At 43.2% G+C, this 18,298-nt stretch overlaps 1 protein-coding gene across 2 annotated transcripts in view; it reads right to left on the reverse strand.

The window, feature by feature from the left end:
- Positions 1 to 5,295, reverse strand: part of raraa (retinoic acid receptor, alpha a) — a 149,044-nt gene extending 143,749 nt beyond the window's left edge. Inside the window, exon 1 of one of the 2 annotated variants that reach the window (XM_030400692.1) lies at positions 4,927 to 5,295. The gene's annotated coding sequence lies outside the window, so the exon portion shown is untranslated. The remainder of the gene's footprint in view (positions 1 to 4,926) is intronic. The other variant, XM_030400690.1, reaches the window with a different exon arrangement.
- Positions 5,296 to 18,298: the final 13,003 nt, after the last annotated feature.

The following is an 18,298-nucleotide window of genomic DNA, read 5'->3' on the forward strand; positions in this document are numbered from 1 at the left end:
GAACCTAAAATATCACAACCGATGAGCCGTTCTGGGACATTTTATCATGAGACTATACAACAGAGAGATACAACATTCGCTTTCAGAGTGCTTTGATAACCCCGCTGGCCTTGGACCTCTTTGAAAATCTCACTCTGAAGGTTTGAGGTGAATATAAAGCGCAAGTTGAAGTGAGGTACCCTGCCGCTTTAAGGCTGGGATGAAACCAAGTTATTCTACCACTCTGACCTAATTGCTCTCTCGCTCTCCCGACATGAACACTGGGAGCTGTGCACTCTGACACGTAAAGATTATTTAATACCATCAAAGCCATAAAAAGAAGAATAAAAGGAGGCGGTGTGAAAGAAGGGGGGATGTTAACCCTTGTGAGGCTGGCAGTGCCGGGCAGTCCAGTGAGCTATGTGGAAAGCAGAAGAAAGAAGAATCAGTATGCGAAAGCGGGCCCGTCTAACTGCTGCCGGCCTACATGAGTGGAGCTCCCACATCCCGACATCACAGCAGCTCCTGAACTCCCCCTCCGAAAAAAAATGAAAAATCCCACTCGGCTTCAGCTACACTCTCCTGGTATCGGCTCCCACCCTTCTTCTCTCCTGCTTTTCCCACACTCTCCCCAGTCCCTAAGGCAATGACTACGTCATTGGGCACCACAGCCAAACCACTGTAATATCCCAATTTATTTCTACTTATTCTGACAGAGTCGGGGCCTGTTTCATTTAGGTCAAGGTTGATTTTATTAGCGTAAGCTACACTGCTTGGTTCCAGTGGACTCCATTTGCAGAAGTAACTGCTTCTCTAAAAACCCAAACTGAATTAATCTGAATGGCGACATCACTCCACATGTGCAAATCAAAACAAATTCTAGAATCCTAGCTCACCGTTTTTTCCTATTTACAGTGAGTGAAACTGCAGTGCACTGCAATGTGGTTATTCATTTCTTCCTACTCCACAAACAGAGTTACTAGCAGTCAAGTCTGACAGCATGTGGGTGGGCCTGGGTAGAGGTGTTTACCGTTAGGCAAGCGCTAGGTGACATCTCCAGGGTGCCCTGCCATTGTGGGGAGCATGTCTCATCTGTCAGTGCCTGATGACTTTATGCTGCACAGCCATGGCCTCGTGGGTCAGCCTGACTTGTCAACAACAGGGAAGCAGGCTGCTGTTTCAGGGCTGTGTGTAGACCACCACAGAACAAAACACACTAAACCACCTGCAACGCTAAAAGGGTTGGGCACCTAAACACCACGGCACTATGGCACCGGTTACTGTATGTTTTTGCATGACAAACTGATCCAAGCACCTACAACAGAGCAAATCATTTCATGTTGATACTATAGTAACTAGCACTTGGTGGCTTCTGAGATCTAAACCTATGAAAAAATATAAAGAGTTAATATCCTAAAAGGCTGCTGTAAACTCAGCAGGGACCTACCCTACTTTATATCCCATATTGCTTCATCCTAAATAACAAATCTGTGTTGGAATCAACAGGAGGAGAGTTAGTTAGCCGTTCGCTGTTAGCATCTAGTGGGCAGCGAGTCCCGGTGTCAGTGTTTTTGGCTAATGGAGCTAACAGGTAAACACTAACACTAAAGTTTGCTGTAAAAATATGTACTTCAGCTGAGTGCAGTCTGGAGCAAAAGTACAATGAATGCTGATACTTGTAGCTAAGAATTGGGCGGAGATGAAAATAAAAAAATAAAGGAACAGCTCTTTGATCGAACTGAAGGTTCTCCTGAAGAAAAGGGACATGAGAAGAAAAAATACACTTAAACGGTCTTCATCAGAAATTTGTACCCTGATGAGGAACTTCAGGGTTGAAACTAGCCAGTGTTTTATTTCATAAGTAGCCAAGTATTGAATAAAAGGCTTTTTAATTTGATTCAAGCGTTTTTGTTCCTGCTCCACGCATAAGTCCCTAAGGTTTGTTGTTGTCTCATTTGTGGCCCCTTTTTTCAAACCCATCTGCGTCTTTAGTTTGATAATATAATGGAAGTTCTTGAACACACTACCACCTTTTTTGAGAAAAATTAAATAATCCTGTTTAAATATTTGGCCTTCCAGCTACAACAGCGACCCCATTTAACAGTTGATAAAAAGAACTGCTTAATTTAAGTCCAAATGTGCCTTTCTTGTTCTCCGAAAAAATGTTTTATTTCATTTCGTCAACCATCATTGTGTGCTATTTTTAAAGACAAAGTTAATTACGCCAAGAGTGCATCTCTAAAATCCTCTCTCGAAATATTTCCTCCTCACTTTGCCAAATCTGCATTTACACCGCCTATTTCTTATGGTTTATCAATCTTGTGACTGAAATCAAACCGATGTGCCTATTTCAATGATTTGGTGACCTACTGAGCTGCATGGGTGAAACCATCGATCACAATCGGGTGGAAAGCTGCACTGCACCCACTCAATATGAAAACAAATCACTCACATTCTTAAATTCAGAAAAAAAAGCCGGTGCTCCTTTCAACGAATCATCGCTGAACAGACATAAGCGCCACAAAAATGTCTCTAATGCGAACAATCCAACCAACTTTTAATAACTCATTATCTTTCATCTGGTAGCGTAATTCGTTCCACAGATGATGAGCAAAAGAAACTGCGATCAAACATGATAAATACAACTGTTTGAGCTAGGAGCTACTGACTCACCGCTGCTGTGTTTTTAGGCAACAAAGCTGACAAAAATTTCCTCTCCAGTGTCATTCACACTTGACTTTACAATCTGCAGAGGAAGAAGAGGGACGTGGTGACGGTGTGTGTGTGTGTGTGTGTGTGTGTGTGTGTGTGTGTGTGTGTGTGTTTGGAGGAGACGACGACAAAGTGAGTGTGCCACTGCCTCAACAACGATGACACATTCAGTACCATGTGAAACTGAGGCGTGCAAGGCCTTTAAGTGGCACGGTTCACACGAGGAGAGAAGCGACTTCCCGTTGGCGCTTGTCGGAGAGGGTTGACAGTATCACAAAAAACTTGCGCCTTGTGTTATGTAATAGGACACCACTGCATTTATTTATTGATTTTACAGTACATCACTGAGCAGTTTGACATATAATAAACCCTCAACTGAATTCATTTTAAAATTGTAATTTAAAAAGTTTTCACATCTGCAGAAACGAGGAAGCATGAGACAAAAGTGTTGCCGGAGCTGCTTGCTTTACGGCCACACTTTCCAACTGGATCTGAAGGGTTAAAACATGAGAATTACTTGTGAATGTCAACATCATACCTTTGATATAGCCTCATTCCTGCCACTAGGACAGGAACTGTATTTTTAGAATTCAATAATGAGCAGGAGGTGGGATTTGGTATCATAAGACGGCTAGACAGCGGATTAAAACAATTACAACAACCGTCTAAAGGTTATGATCAAAATCGTTATCATATGTGACAGTTTAGCGGGCACATAAACAATCTTGCGTTTAACCCAAGCCATCCCAATTATGGCGGTGGCACAACATTTAACTGTGAATCACACCAACAGAGGAGGCTGACAGGGTGGGAAAACCCTCAGACACGCCAGATTTCCCACAGAGTGCCTCGGCCGTCCGCTGCATCTCGCTCTGAATGTCACAGGTTGTCACAGGAAAAGGGCATCCTCTTCTCTCTCTGCCCCACCCCGCAGGAAAGTCAGTGTGCCGCATGCATACGAGAGAAGCCGAGCGCAGGCCTCATAAATCTGTGGCATCATAAAAATAAAAAAAAAAATCATTCAACAAATCAGGCCGTGCCAAATGCATAAAGTGCCCGGATTACTCAGATTAAAAGGAGGCATCTTGAAAGTACTTGTTACAGCCTTAAATGGAGGGTAATAAGCAGTGTAATCTGCGGTTCTACATGACAGTCTTGCACACTAACACTGCAGGTTTCTGATGCTGCAGGGTATGTTCCTCCACTGTTATAACACAGTCCTGACATTTCGTTTCAGCTGGCATCCAGACACCTCAAAACTGCCACATTATGTTGGCAGAGGATAATCAGGGGTGTTAACAAATTAGGTTAGATGTCTGTCAGTTCGCAGTGGCGTTTCATTTTTCTTTTTTTTTTTTCAGAGGGGATGCATGTGTGTCATGGAGTGCTCCAGCTCTGTACATTGGAGCACGCCAAAAGGAATGCAGGCTGTGGTCGCCCCTGTGCGAGCTCGTACCTGCTCATCCATTCACAGCACACCGAGGAGAGGAAGTGTGCTCCTGGGGTATGATCGCTATCAACGGCCAAGTACACCAGTGCACTCGAGCAAAGTTCACCCTGAAGCCTTAAACAGCCCACTGCGAGGCAACATTGGCCGAAATGTGCAAAACGACTCTCCACATTCCGTTGCGAGAGCAAAATCGGACTGGGTACACGCACACACACACAGAGTGAAATTAATGATTTCTACCCCACATATCGACACTTTTCTGATGTGACCAACAGGATGGTAAGCAGGCTGGCTCTGCTAACCGACTCTAGAAAACTGTCAGCGCTCAAACACGTCCCCCCCATACACACACACACACACACACCACACCAGGTCTCTACGAGCCCCGCCGAGGAGCAGGGGAGCGTTAGCTTCGTATGCTAGCTGCCCGGGCGGACGTCGTATACACTAAATGTACGCCAATGTCGCCAGGACAAACACAGTTCTACTTCTTGTTCGTTTCGGCCGCCGCGGATTAGCAAAACTCGACGGGCAGCCTCGGACTCCGGTCGTTCTGTCCAGCTATTTCAGACAGTGAACGGCGTTTTCTTTTCTTGTCTTTTCTATTTTTCCAAAAACCAAAAAAACCTGTCACACATCGCACATCAACCGTAGCCGTGCATGACGCATTCATGGTCCTCCAGGTGCAACAGTTAAGCTACACGGTTAACCCCCGGCAGAGGCTGACACCTGGACGCATGCTGTCAAATGTTGACAAGCTGTCAATGACAAGTGGATGGTAGTACCTGGGACCTGTTGACTCCTCCTCCCGGCCCCCTCGGGCTGCTGTTGCTGTTGCTGCTGCTGCTGCTGCTGGAAGTTGAGCCGCGCAGCTGTATTTCACCGCGGCGGCGACTCTTTTCAAAGTTTTCTGTCGACTCTCGGATCTGCAAACGGTGGCTCTCACGAGGGCTGAGTGGCATTAAGCCCCCCTCCCCCCCTCTTTCTTTCCCCGTGCCCTCGTCAATAAAAAAAAACGCGGTAGGTGAGAGACGGAGAGCCGCTTTTTTTTCACAGAGCAGGCAAGTTTGGCACGGCTCTCGCGAAGGCAACCATTGCAGTCACGTTCTCTGGCTGTGAAATCCAACACCAGCCCTGACCCCGCCCCTTTCCTTCTGGGGGCCAGTCCTCGACAGAAACCAGTGGACGTCCTGCTCTCTCCAGATGTGCTCAGTGGTCCGCTCAGGTGATGCGTGGCATCAGGACAGCTTTTCATCATTTTTATTACAGCTCTTACGCGCTGGACTAAAATTAGAGGTGCTCACATACAGTATTCACTGAAGTCAAAGTAGCAATAAAAAGTCATGCATTCATAATGTGACTTAAAGGGGCACTATGTAGTTTGGGAGAAGAAATTCCGAGTCAGAATTATAATTTACAATGTGAATGAGGGAATGATACGAACGCAGAAATATTAATTTTTTTCCATAAATTAATGAACAAGCTGTTTTTTGGTCCCCAGAACACTCTTTAAAGCTACAGAGGTGGCAGGGTCCGCCAAATATAAACAAAGTAAAACAGTATGAAATTGTGCTGTCCTTTAAGGTCAGTTTGTTCATTCAGTCATGAAAACGAAAAGAGTTCCTTCTCTTCTGATTAGATTTCCCAAACTAAAGTATAAAAGTATTATCAGACAAATATATAATATATATAATGTTTTATATATGAAAACACTAACATACATACAGCATTTTTATGTCACAGCTGGTGGAGTTGGAGGTCATTTTGGTCACTTTACAGTATACTAGTCGTTCAGTCCAGTCTGGTAAAATAAATACTCAAAAGTCATACAAAGAAAGATAGTGTACTAATTTGTTACTGGTCAAAATAGTTTAAGTCAGTCATACAAATAATAGTAAAAGTCTTAAAGCGTCTGATATTAAATGTATGTAAGTATCAAAAGTAATTTGGGGGCAATAAATGTATTAAGTATCACAAGTAAATAAAAATGTATTACATATATTTAAATGTACATACTGTATACTATGTGTCAACCGATTACCAGCATCATTCAATCTGCAAAATAGCTAGTAACTAGAGACATCAAATACATGTAATGGAGTAAAAAGTACAGTCTTGGAAGTATAAAGTTGCAGAAAATAGCAAATAGCAATGTGGTACAAGTACCTCAAAATTGTACAAAGTACAGGACAGTACAGGAAGTAAATGTACTTTCCACCACTGGTTTACTCTATGGCTATCATTAGCTGTTACATAAAGTGACCACTTGTTGTGTTCAACAAGTCCCTCCAGCTGTCAGATAAATGAAGTGAAACGTACAATATGTCCTCTACTTCCTAGGTATAAATCAACATGAAAGGTACTGCAAAATTGTTCACAGCACTTGAGTGCACAACACTCCCTTTCTATTCTCAGTCTGGCAGCCAAAGGCACAGTTCCTTGAGTTGCAAAAGACCTAACTTTGTACTTAACCTTTAATGTGAGGTTAAAGTCAATGATGTCTCCAGTGAATGTGTGATTATGTAACCTGTGGTATTTTAAAAGTAATGCAACCAAGCACAAGTTTGCAACAGCGAGTGTAGCAAGCCAAAGGAAAACACAGCAAAATGTAATAATCATTTTACAAAAGCCTCGAAATGTTTGGAATTTTGGCAAGACAGATGAAAAGTCATTTTATTTTGTAAGGAAAAGACAGAATGTTATTATAATACTGATCATTAGAATACCAGCACAACAATTCTGCATTCATTATACAACCACTGAAATAAATTCCCCTTTTTGTAAAGCTTTTAATAAAACATCAACTCCATATCACCACAGGACACCAGAGAAACTGTGGAATCCTCTGATTTTATTCAAATATGTATCATTTGTATGAAATTTTAAACAATCTGGGCCGCCCTCCATTGCGTGACTGCCTCCCCATCCTGCTGAGAACACCATTAAAGGCTCTAAAATATACTCCATCACAGATTGTACAGCACCCTTTTGTCACTCTGCATTTGGGCATTCAGCGTGTTGTGTTAAATTCACCACTCATCAAAGTCTCTTCCACATCATATAAAGATCTTCAGCTCTTTTTGTATTTCAAACCAAATTATGCATTTGTCTTAAGGCAAAGCGACTAGGTGCTTATTGACATTGTGATGCATTTGACATTTATACTACAGACATAGGCTGTAATGAATAAATATAATGCATAAATAAAAAACTGTAAATCTAAACATGACTTAAACATGTTAAATGTCATGTGTGCTTTCGTGTAATTACTCTTTTTCTGATGGGTGTACAAACTGTGTGCGGAAATACTTTACAATAAGGATCACAAAATGTGAGTAGTTACTGAGGAGTATATAAGGAATCAATCCGGAAAAGACTTAGTAGTTAATGAATCGTTATGAGTAACTCCTCAATAACTGTGAATTCCGGACTATATAGCAGATAATGATGAGTTACTAGAGAAGAGACTGGTAGATACTACATTAATGAATCAGTAGGTAATGAGAAGCTCATGGATATCTGTGAATCAACATACTGAGTTGAGTCGTGAGTTGTTCATAATTAGCTATAAACCAGCTGCTGAGTAGCACGAACTAGTGACTCATTCATTACCTATTACTCAATCAGTAGTCACTGTTTTTGTCTACCTTCAAGGGAAATTAAACATAATACTGAGTAGTTACCCACTAGAAGTGTTTAATACCTATTACTTAATCATTACCTACTCTTTTTGTGTATCTTTATGTTAAGTGAGACATAATACTGAGGAGTTACCCAATATACTCATTATGGGTGTCAACATTATATGTGGACACATACATACTTACTTGTTGTTCAACTGCAAATTAATTGGTGGTGGCAGTTGTTATGATGATAAGTTACAGCTTTTAAATAACATTTAAATTTACAATCCTTTAGATTTTTCGCTACTGATGAAACAAAATGTTTAATAAATTATATAAACATTGACTAATTTCCCCAGTAACTTGTCATTTGTGTTTTTGTCTTTATTTTTTAAAGTTTGTTTGCAAACAATTTATTTATTGGAAACATAAAAAATAGATTGACCAGCCATTAAAATAACAGTTATCTGCAGCTTTAATGACCCACATTTAGCCAAGTCATGTGTGCATACAGTAGTAGGTGCGAAGAAGTGTATGCATCTGTGAGCATGTTTGCGTGCGAAGGCGATGTGTGCCAGGGGAAAGGACAGGTCTATCAGATTTGACTGCCTCACTCAATAGCTTTCCACCCCAGAAAGCAAAGTTCGGTGACAGGTGGTGGATGTGAAGCACCTTGTCCCATATGATTGGACTAAAGGCCACGAGACAGCTTGTGACATACTTTGCCTCCACCTTACCTTCTCAGTTGCGTTTCATCTCTTTTCATTCCTGGGAGCACTGACACTGCTACAGAGAGAGCGCGAGCGACAGTATCCTCCTTGTTTCCCCCGCTGCCTTTAAGGCTTCCTTATACAAAAGCTGTGAGTGGCACTAAGCTGTGTCAGTTGTCACACATCGCCACACAAGTGAGGAATGCAGTGCTGGGGGTGGTGGTGGGGGAGTGGGGTTGTGACATGGGACACAGGCATGCGAGTAACTGTGGATTGAGGGAGTTGTGAAACGCTAAAAGTAGTGGCAGTAGCTGCTGTCACAGCAGGACGATGAAGAGATGAAACTGTCTTATTTCACCGCCTTCTGACAGGTGGATCTGTGGTCCAGCTTGCATGTGTTTTGTTCGTGTAAACTGGATGGCCTCGCCCTCGTTGACTCAACCGCAGTGTGGGGATTTGTATTGTGTTGCATTGTGTTTCCTCTACATATCTCTGGGTTGGATAGTAGGGCCTCTGGGGTCTCCTTAGCCCAGCTGCATCCTCCACTTGTAGCCAGGTTTACACTGGAAGTTACTGGAGTAGAATCTTAATGGCCTTCCAGTCTAGTATGGCTCCCCTCTGCTCTGAGATGCAGATATAGACTGCATTTCAGCGTGTACTGTATAGTGTATGTGTCATGTCATGCATAGTGAAAAGCCATGTGATGTATGTTCCACATTAATGCTTTACATAGACTCCCTGTATGCAAGCAAACCTCCAGCATGTCGGGTTAGACACAGAGCCTTGTGAGGCACATGCAGTAGCTTGGTGTCTGGCTACTGTACGGGGAGAGAAAATCAGGGTTTGGACATGCTTCAAAGATCTAAGATTTTCTAATGCTGCCTTCTCCATGTACAAGACTGTAAAGGAAGTCACTAAAAGTGACAGAGAAGCCTGACGTGAAGGATTCAGTACAGTATGCATACAGGGTGTCTGTCTAGGCTTTTGGTTAGTAGAACATTTGCAACCTGCAAGTGATGTTTCTTTTCAGATTGGGATAGCTATATCCATCTCTACAGGGGTTCCTAAACTGAGAATTAGGCTACTCCTCCGAGTCAGATGTACAGTATATGAGTGGGTGTGAAGGTGATTAAAGGGACAGTTCACACCAAAATCAAAATTATATATTTTATTTCATACCTGTAGTGCATTTTATCCATGAGGATTGTTTTTGTGTGAGTCGCACAGTTTTGTGATATTAGCGGTAGAGACTGTCTGCCTTCTCTTGAACATAAATGAGACAAGACCACAATTGGCTTGTGCTCAAAGTACCAACAAATGCATTTGAAAAACTAAATTTTGAATCCTGGAAATAGCAATTTATCTTTCCAGAAATCATGGCCCAGATGCTTAAGATAATCAACAGACTGGTGGTGAGCAGTTTTACGTAGGAGCTATTTTCTTTCTACCGCTTAGTAGAAAGTAGGTTAGTTAGCTCGCCTCTTGTCCAAGAGGGTCACAAGTCGACATTGTTTAAAAGCAATATTGTCACATTTGGGGTAATGAGCTGATTCTCTGTCTTGCTAACTAGTGTTAGCTACTGTTGCTCTCTGTTAGCGGAGCAGAATAAGGCACTGAAACGGAGACACATCTTTGGACCATCATGTAAAGTCCAACTTGAACAACTTGGTAATTGCTAAAACATTGTTACATAGGTATAAATGTAGATTAGCTTAGCTTGTCTTAGCTTAGCTTAGTTAAGCTTAGCCTAGCTTAGCATAAAAAATTGCAACAGATGGAAACATCTTGTCTGGCTCTATCAAAGGGCAGCAAAATCAGGTTTCCAGAAGCACTAAAGCAACTTAACTGTTTAACAAATTAGCATGATATATCTTGTTTGTAATCAGAACAAAAAAGACTGGCAGCCATTTCATATCCTATTTATATAACTTCTGCGAACAAGTGGTCTCTCAATCAAAGCAATTCAAACAAAAAAAGAAGTTTAACACAAATGTATTTTCATCATTGTTAAACAACCACACTGCTGATGAAAATCTGACTTTACTTAGGCAGAAATGTTCATGGACGAGGTAATGTATCGTATCGTGTACCATCGGGTGTTTCCCTTCAAGTTATAGCGACAGGCAGTAGGGATGAAATGTAATGCACCATTACCTTGTGAAGAATTACAGATGCCTCTGGGTTTGAACATAGTTGGAAACATTTGGGGCGATGTAAGTACACAACTCAGCCACATTTTATTACATGAATGTTACATATTAAATCTTAATACAGATGCGTCACAGAGCTCCCTTAATCCTGTGATCCCCTCCTATAAAACCCACGACATGAAATAGTCCCTTTAGATGCTCATTGTTACAGGACTGTAGTGGAGTGTCTCTCTCATGTTTCATTTTACAAGGCACCTGGTGAGCCCCAATAGCAGGTGCTCCGTTTCCGCCCCTAAACGTCGGGTCCGTCGTCTAGTGTAAAAAGTCCTGTGCTGTTTCCAAAGTGTGGTAACATCAGCCAGCCTGATCAATGTTTTCCCCCCCAGCACGGGGCCACATACCACATGTCACGGTCTGGTTCACAGAAAAAAAAAAAAAAGGGTGGCAGGGAGGCAGGGGGCCCCTCCTGTGTGTGCGGTGTCACCCACACCCAAGAGAAACATTTCCAGGTCCCCAAATGTCAGTGGGCAATTACAGAGGGGCGTCTAATGCACCGGGGCAACATGAGAGCTCAGGGGACTGACGTCAAAAAAAGGGAATACATTTGTAGAGGATCAGAGACGTGGTATAAGAGAAAAAGCCGCAAAGGTGCCAGGGCTTGGTGGTCAATCACCATCCACAGTCCCTTGACTTTTAATTCGTCCAGCCTGGCGCTGCCTTCTCAAAACCACATATTTATTTGGAACTCCCAGCAGCCAACCATTCATCACTCTGCGACTCCCCTTTATTAGCTTGTCATTCATAGTGGAGCGTAATGGTGAGACCGTCAGTGAAAGCACTCCACTGCCAGGCTGAAGGCTACACGATTGTGCTTAACAACAGAGCCTTTTTGGATGTATCACAATGAGATGAACAAATCGCACCATTCCGTCGCTCAAAAGTCGCTACCCTGCCAGTAGCTAACTGTACCACCCGTCTCTGTAAGTGTGTCCTGACAGGCATGCTGAAAAGCTACATAGCTTTCACATTGGTTCACTTTATGGCGCAAGGTTGTGAAGTATAAAGAAGAAATGAGCGGAGGGGGTCGAGCGCAGATGAGATTGTATCAGCCGCATGGAAACAGTTAGCCCGGCCCCAAAGCCTCCTTTGAACTGGAAAATGGCTGTTAAGAAACAGCTTTCACTCAGAACACATTCGAATAACATGCCACCTACATGCAAGAGGACACACAGTTCCACTTACACTAGATCACACACACACACACACGCGTGCCTAACAGGGACGGCCTTTGCAAACCCACCCACATCTCTTACCTAATCTCACCTGCAAGAGAGAAAAGCCATTATACAGTTTAATTTTCTTCTTTCTAATTTTTTCCCCTTTTGGCGAAAAAAAAAAAGAGATGATTTTTCAAACCTCTGACAGCCGAGCCTTTCGCAGGATTTAGTCCATCTGAAAACATGTGGTAAGCCTTGTGGAATGTTTCAAATGATTCCCAGATGTGGGCCGCAGACAGGTTTAACCCATTCTTCTCCCGCTCGGCGGCAGGGAGGAGGTATAAAGGAGGCCTTGTCGGGAGAGAGCCTGAGCGATATCAAAAAACTTTTCATCCCTCTCCGTCGATTTTTGTTACTTTCAAAGCATTAGGGCTCACTGAGCTGTGGCTTAATGTAATTTGCCGTAAAGCTAAAAATGGAAGTCCTCTTATGCTGCATTACCCAAGAATAAAGAATGCGAGAGCGCTGCGTTTTCCAGATGACTCAGCAATCGCTGGGACCTGGCAAAGTAAAGGAAAACACCTTTATTAGGGACAATCAAACTCCCGACACGGTTAACTTCTTTCCGCATTGCTCAACAAACTGTTTCCTTGGCTTTTTTTTTTTCCTCCCTGCAGAGCAACCTGTAACAAAGCAGAACATTTCTCATGTATCAGCTCAAACGCGACATCTCACAGCGCATTTAATGCAGTCTGCTGAGCTTTGCCAATGCCATGTAAGAGAAATGCAAGACTAACGCTCACTTAATGCTTCACTTGAACTTCATCATAATTGTTTACATGGCGTGATTAAGCCGGAGCTCAAAAACAGAGTTGCTGGGTCGTTTTATGAAGGACGGTGTTGTTGTAGTAACACTCCCAAAGATGGCGGTTTTGATGAGATAGGGAGGGAGGTAACAGAGGAGCCAAACTACTAAACGGGGTGGAGAGAGTGAGCCGCTTGATATCCTATGAGCAACAAACTCAAGTGACCCCATTCCCTGTTCTCCCTCTCTATCTTCAGCTCCCTCCCCTCCGCCTTTTTATCTCTCCTTCTTTCCCTCTCTCCTTCCCTCCATACTTCCCTCTCTCTCTCTCTCTCTTTCTCTCTCTCTCTCTCACTCTCTCTCACCAGCCTCGCCGACTGTGAAGCAGTTGTCCAACACGCCCGTCAGACTGCCAGCCAGCATGCTGGACTGAGTCCCATTATGCACAATCATAACAGACAGAAAGGGTACATGCAGACAACTGATAGAATTGCGCTAAAATCGAGGGCAGAGGAGAATGGCAGGCAGGGCAGGCAGTGACTCTGGCAGAGAGTCGAGTCGGTGAGCGAGCGAGGAAAGATAGAGGAGCGGTCAGAGAGAGAGAGAGAGGAGGGATAGAGGGAATAGTCTCGCGCTACGAGGCTCTTAGCAGGATACCATAGGCCATATGAGGCCAGAGCAGGCTGGGAAAGATTGTTACTGCTTTAAGCTTCCACATGTGAATGCACCGCAAAACACCCCTCCCTCCCACAAGCCTCCCTAAGGAAGACCAGTGTTTTAAAAGAAGCACAAACAACTGCCAACTCCGAATTCTGCTTTTTATTTCTGAAGGGGAATCAGGCGTGCTTTTTGCTTTCCGCCGCCGTGCTGTGTTGCAAGCGGCCCGACGCTCCGTTACTCAGGTCGCCCATTAAGACGGAGCAAGTGGGATCATATCCAGAGGGGATTATGTGCAATAGGCTCATATTTGTGAATATTTCATTTCCACCTATTCCCATCAAATATCCACTGTTTTTTTTGTTGTTTTTTTTTGTTTGTTTTTTGGAGGAGTTAGAATATGCATGAGAAAGAATACCACACGCCAAGTGCTGGATGTCTCAAATTAAGACTATGACTTTAAAGGTGCATTATGTAGTTTTGGGGGAAGACATTTTTATGAGAAGAGAAATCATTGTGTTGTGTTATTTTATGCCTAAGCTAACCAAATAAACAATCTCTCTTTGTTTTTGATGACTGAATAAACTGAATGAACAAACTTAAAGGACAACACAATTTCATACTGTTTGTTTATATGTGGCAGACCTTGCCACCTTTGTGGTGTTCTGGGAGCTTATTATCCTCTGAGAACAGCTTGTTTATACAGTTATGGAACAAATAAATATTTCTGAGTTTGTGTTATTACCTCATTAACATTATAAACATTCAGATTCTAATTTTGAAGAGCTTTTTCAAAAAGTACATAGTGCCCCTCCAAGGTAATTTCAAGAATTGACAATCAAGTTTGACATTTGACACCTGACAAGCTTAGCTTGACCATAAAGAATGGAGACAGGTAGAAACAGCTAGCCTGGCTAACTATAAATTAGATAAATACACCATCATCACATCACATCAACAGTGCCTATAAATCTTAATTAACATTTCTTTTGACATTCTTGGTCAACAGGCAACACACCTAGCACGTAACTTCAGAAAAATGTATTAATTAATACAAAAAAACATTTAAATTTCTGTTTGTTTATCGTTTAAGGCCCTGTCATATCAGGCCAACGTCCGGCCCGTCAGCCAGTGTCGGGGCTGTTGTAGTTTTAGCACTAGGCGGTCCTTGTTAGTGGCTTTTCAGCTGACTGAGCACGTTGCATAGGTCAGAGGCATAACTTTGCACTAGCTGTTCACCTAAGTGAATCAGTGCATGACAACAAAACAGAAAAAGAAAGGGAAGAATCTATGACTTCACCCTCGTGATTTTACCGCGTTTCCTCCTCATTCGCCAGTGCCATTTGCAACTTTTTATCAGTTAGTTCCCTTTAGTTCGAAAATGTTCGCTGTGTAAGTTCCTTTTCGAGTGCCCTCCCAGCGAACCTCTTAATTTATTTAACCCAAGCTCCTCAAACATCCACAGGCTGGCGCAGAACGCACAAGCTAGTTGTCCATCGGCTGTGGTCTATGTGGTGCATTCAAGAATAGCTTTTTGGCCGAGAAACGTGTGACATGAGGTGACGAAGGCCGACTTGTGCGTCACTGGGTGTCTGGCCCCTTAAGTAGACTGCTTACATCACGCTAATCATTGCGTGTTGTTTTCCTCTCGTCTTGTTTATGCTATGCTAAGCTAAGCTAAACTAAGCCAACCTTGATACCGAGAGTGGTATCAATCTTCTCATCTCGCTCTCAGTTTTTGCATGTTTCCTAAAACACCGATCCATTCATTTACAGCAGCTGAAGTCGTATTAAAAATCGTACAACTACACCTCTTGTCCTGTCACGCGACATGAATGAAACATCCTCTCCGGCCTCACCACCTGGCAGCCTCCATCTGTACGCCACCTTTATACCCACACATAAGGTTATGTTTCAACCCCCAACCCCCCCTCCTCCTTCCTGCCGCGTCTTCCATTTTGGATCATCGGGGTGCCAGTCGCCAACATGTTCCCCTTCCCAGCATCTCATCAGAGGAAACCCAGAGAGTATGTCCCTTTAATTAGACCGCCCGTGAAAATAATGGTGCATTAATGACATTTCTATGGGGGCCAATGAGCTGGAACAACAGAGGAAAGACTAAATCACAAATCAATTCCAACAAATGTAATTAAGGCTTAATTATCCTCCGGGGTGTCGGTGGAATGCCATGGAGGGGATGATGTTGAGGAAGAGAGAAAGAGAGAGGGGAAGTGAAAGGGAAATTTAGAGAAAGTGAGATCGTCACGGGTCACAGAAGCAACGTCCGCCCTTTAGCCCACCTCATGTAAAACAATCATAAAAGACACACTACATTTATTGCGCATCATGCCTGGATATCATAACGCCACTAAATGTCCTCAATGCTTTGATTAAAGTCATAAGAAACGCTCGCTTCTGTATGCTAAATGTGTGGCTCTTGGCACGTGCCGAGGCGGTTTTAAAGGGGAGGGCTGATTTAAAGGCAACACTTCCAGTGTGGAGCCACACAGCCAGCGCTGGGTAGAGAAGTGCTAATTCTCTATAAAAACAGCAGCATGTACGGTTAAGCCCAGCAACATTCTGGTGTTAAAAAAGAAAGGAAGGGGGGGGGGGGGAGAAAAAAAACAACACAGTGGAGGAAAAAAAAAAAGAAAATGCAAAACCGCAGGGAGGCTTGGAGAGGACCGGCCTGCCTCACTGGATGCCAGATCACACAAACACAGACTCTCGCGCCAATAAATGAGCTTCATAAACTGCAATTAAAACCCTGGGCACTAATTTAGTGGAAATGGCAGCCTGTAAAAAGCGAAGAGTGTTAGAGAAAGGAGGCGAGGAGGTGGAAAAGAGGCAGAAAAAGGGGAGCAGTGGAAGTTTTCTGGACTTGGTTCTGATTTTTTTTTTTTCTTTCTTTCGCTTTTTTTCATCCGTTGCATTAATGCACAACATGCCATGCTTATACTTCTCCCTGGCTTGTGCCACACACATGCAAAGACACAGACACAGTGAGTAACTCATTTTAATTCTGGCAGGCGTAGACTTTACACACAAATTAAAGGGGCACTATGTAGTTTCAGAGAAGAAATTCAAACACAGAACTTTAGTATTTACAAGATTAATGAAGATATAGTACAAACTCAGACCTATTTATTTTCTCCATAACTGCATAAACAAGCTGTTCTCAGAGGAAAATAAGGTCCACAGAACGCTGTTTTATTTAGAACAGTATGAAAATTTGTTGTCACTTATTCAGTTTATTCACTCATGAAGAAACAAACAGTTTGCCTATAAAGTTAGTTTAGGTGTAAAAATTAGTCATTGAAGATCTTTCCCTTCTCTGACTAAAAACATTTCCCCAAAACTACATAGTGCACCTTTAACTTAAAAAAAAAAGAAACTTAACTATTAACATTACTTAAAAAAAAGCACCAAATTTCCCCTGACAATGTTCTTGTCTTTGCCTCTGCGCTCACAAACACACACATTCATGCTCACTTCGCATACACCTACACCCCCTCAGAGCCTCATCCACAGTCGTCCAGGACGCCAGGCAGGCAGGGCTGTCATATCCGAGGTGTTGGGGGTGGAATGGACACGGCTGATGGGAGACATCTGCCCTGGCTGCCTGTCTGTCAGGGTCAAAGACTATAGAAAGAGGTGTCGGCATTGTGATAAAACAGCCCACACATGCACATGCACACAAATACGTACAAGGTGCAGGGAGAGACAGAACCCCGCTCCAAGGCAGACAGCACAATCCATTCTGTCAAGTGACACACTTATAATTGGGGATGAGCGGTCGTGTCATGCGAAGCACTGCAACTCTGTTAGATAATGTTGTAAATGCCTTTCGGTGGCTGTGGTGCAGAGTGACAGAGGTGGGGGGAATTGGTGTGAGTGCTGCGGCCACCGTCTGAATTCCTTGCAAACCAGCAGCAGCAGCTATTCCTTTCGCACAGGATGGGTGGTTTCGACATCTCTTCCTGGTTACGATTACCGCTGAGCGTCGTCTGACCTTGAGCTGGCTCGTCTTCCCCCCCCTCCCCCCGCGCTTTAAGACTGATCATAAGCTGCTGCTAAAAATGTTATTTGTGGAACTCGCGGAGTCAACATCATCAAATGTCAGGAAAATGGCACGGTGATGTCATTAAAAATCCTTCAAATACCATACCTGTAACCACAGATACATGAGCTAAAAGCAGCGCGGTGAGCCTTTATAAAATGTCAAAAGAAATCTACTGTAAGGCGCCGAACACACACCGGTGGGCTCATCCACGCACCGTCCCTGCGAAGGCTAAGCGTACACTGGAACTAAGTAAGCAATGCCCCTGTGCCATGTTGCCTTTTTTTTAATTGCTTATTGATTGCCGTGTCATGCTGTGACAAAAACAGGGGAAACAATGGAGGAAAACCTGGAAGTGATGAGAACTGAGGGGTGTATTGCATGGCTGAGCGGGAGCCTGGCTCAGAGGGGGGGCGAACATAAAGTAAACTCCGCTGGAGAGTAAATAAAGGGGATTTTTTTTAACAACACGCCACTGCACTAGCTCACAGGAGGGGTTCCACTTTTAAAAGCAGGACCTGCCATTTTTTTGTGTTTATTGTAGACTTTATTGTAAAAATCTATAATAAAGAAAGAGCAGACAGATGAGTAGAGTTGTCCTCAGCTGCCAGTCTGGGTTTTTTGAAAGAGAAAAACAACTTGAGCGACGGAAGTTTGTGGTTTAGGCTTTTATCACCACCCCGAATCCTCTGCTCTATCTCCTTTTTGGGTTTCCTGTGTAAAGTCACCATCACACTAATGTGCCCTCGATGACTCCCTGCATGAGCAGTCACACACACAACTTTTTCAAGGTTTATTCAAGTTCAGGTAGCTCTCAGGCGCGACTTAAAGCACCCGAAGAAATTAGCTGAATTAACACAAGCAAATTGGACCGTCATGAGCAAAATCTCATAATTCTGTTTCCATTACGAAAGCTTTGTAGTGTTATTGAAATC

Source organism: Sparus aurata, chromosome 20 (genome assembly GCF_900880675.1).
Source record: "Sparus aurata chromosome 20, fSpaAur1.1, whole genome shotgun sequence".
Classification (NCBI taxonomy): Eukaryota; Metazoa; Chordata; class Actinopteri; order Spariformes; family Sparidae; genus Sparus; species Sparus aurata.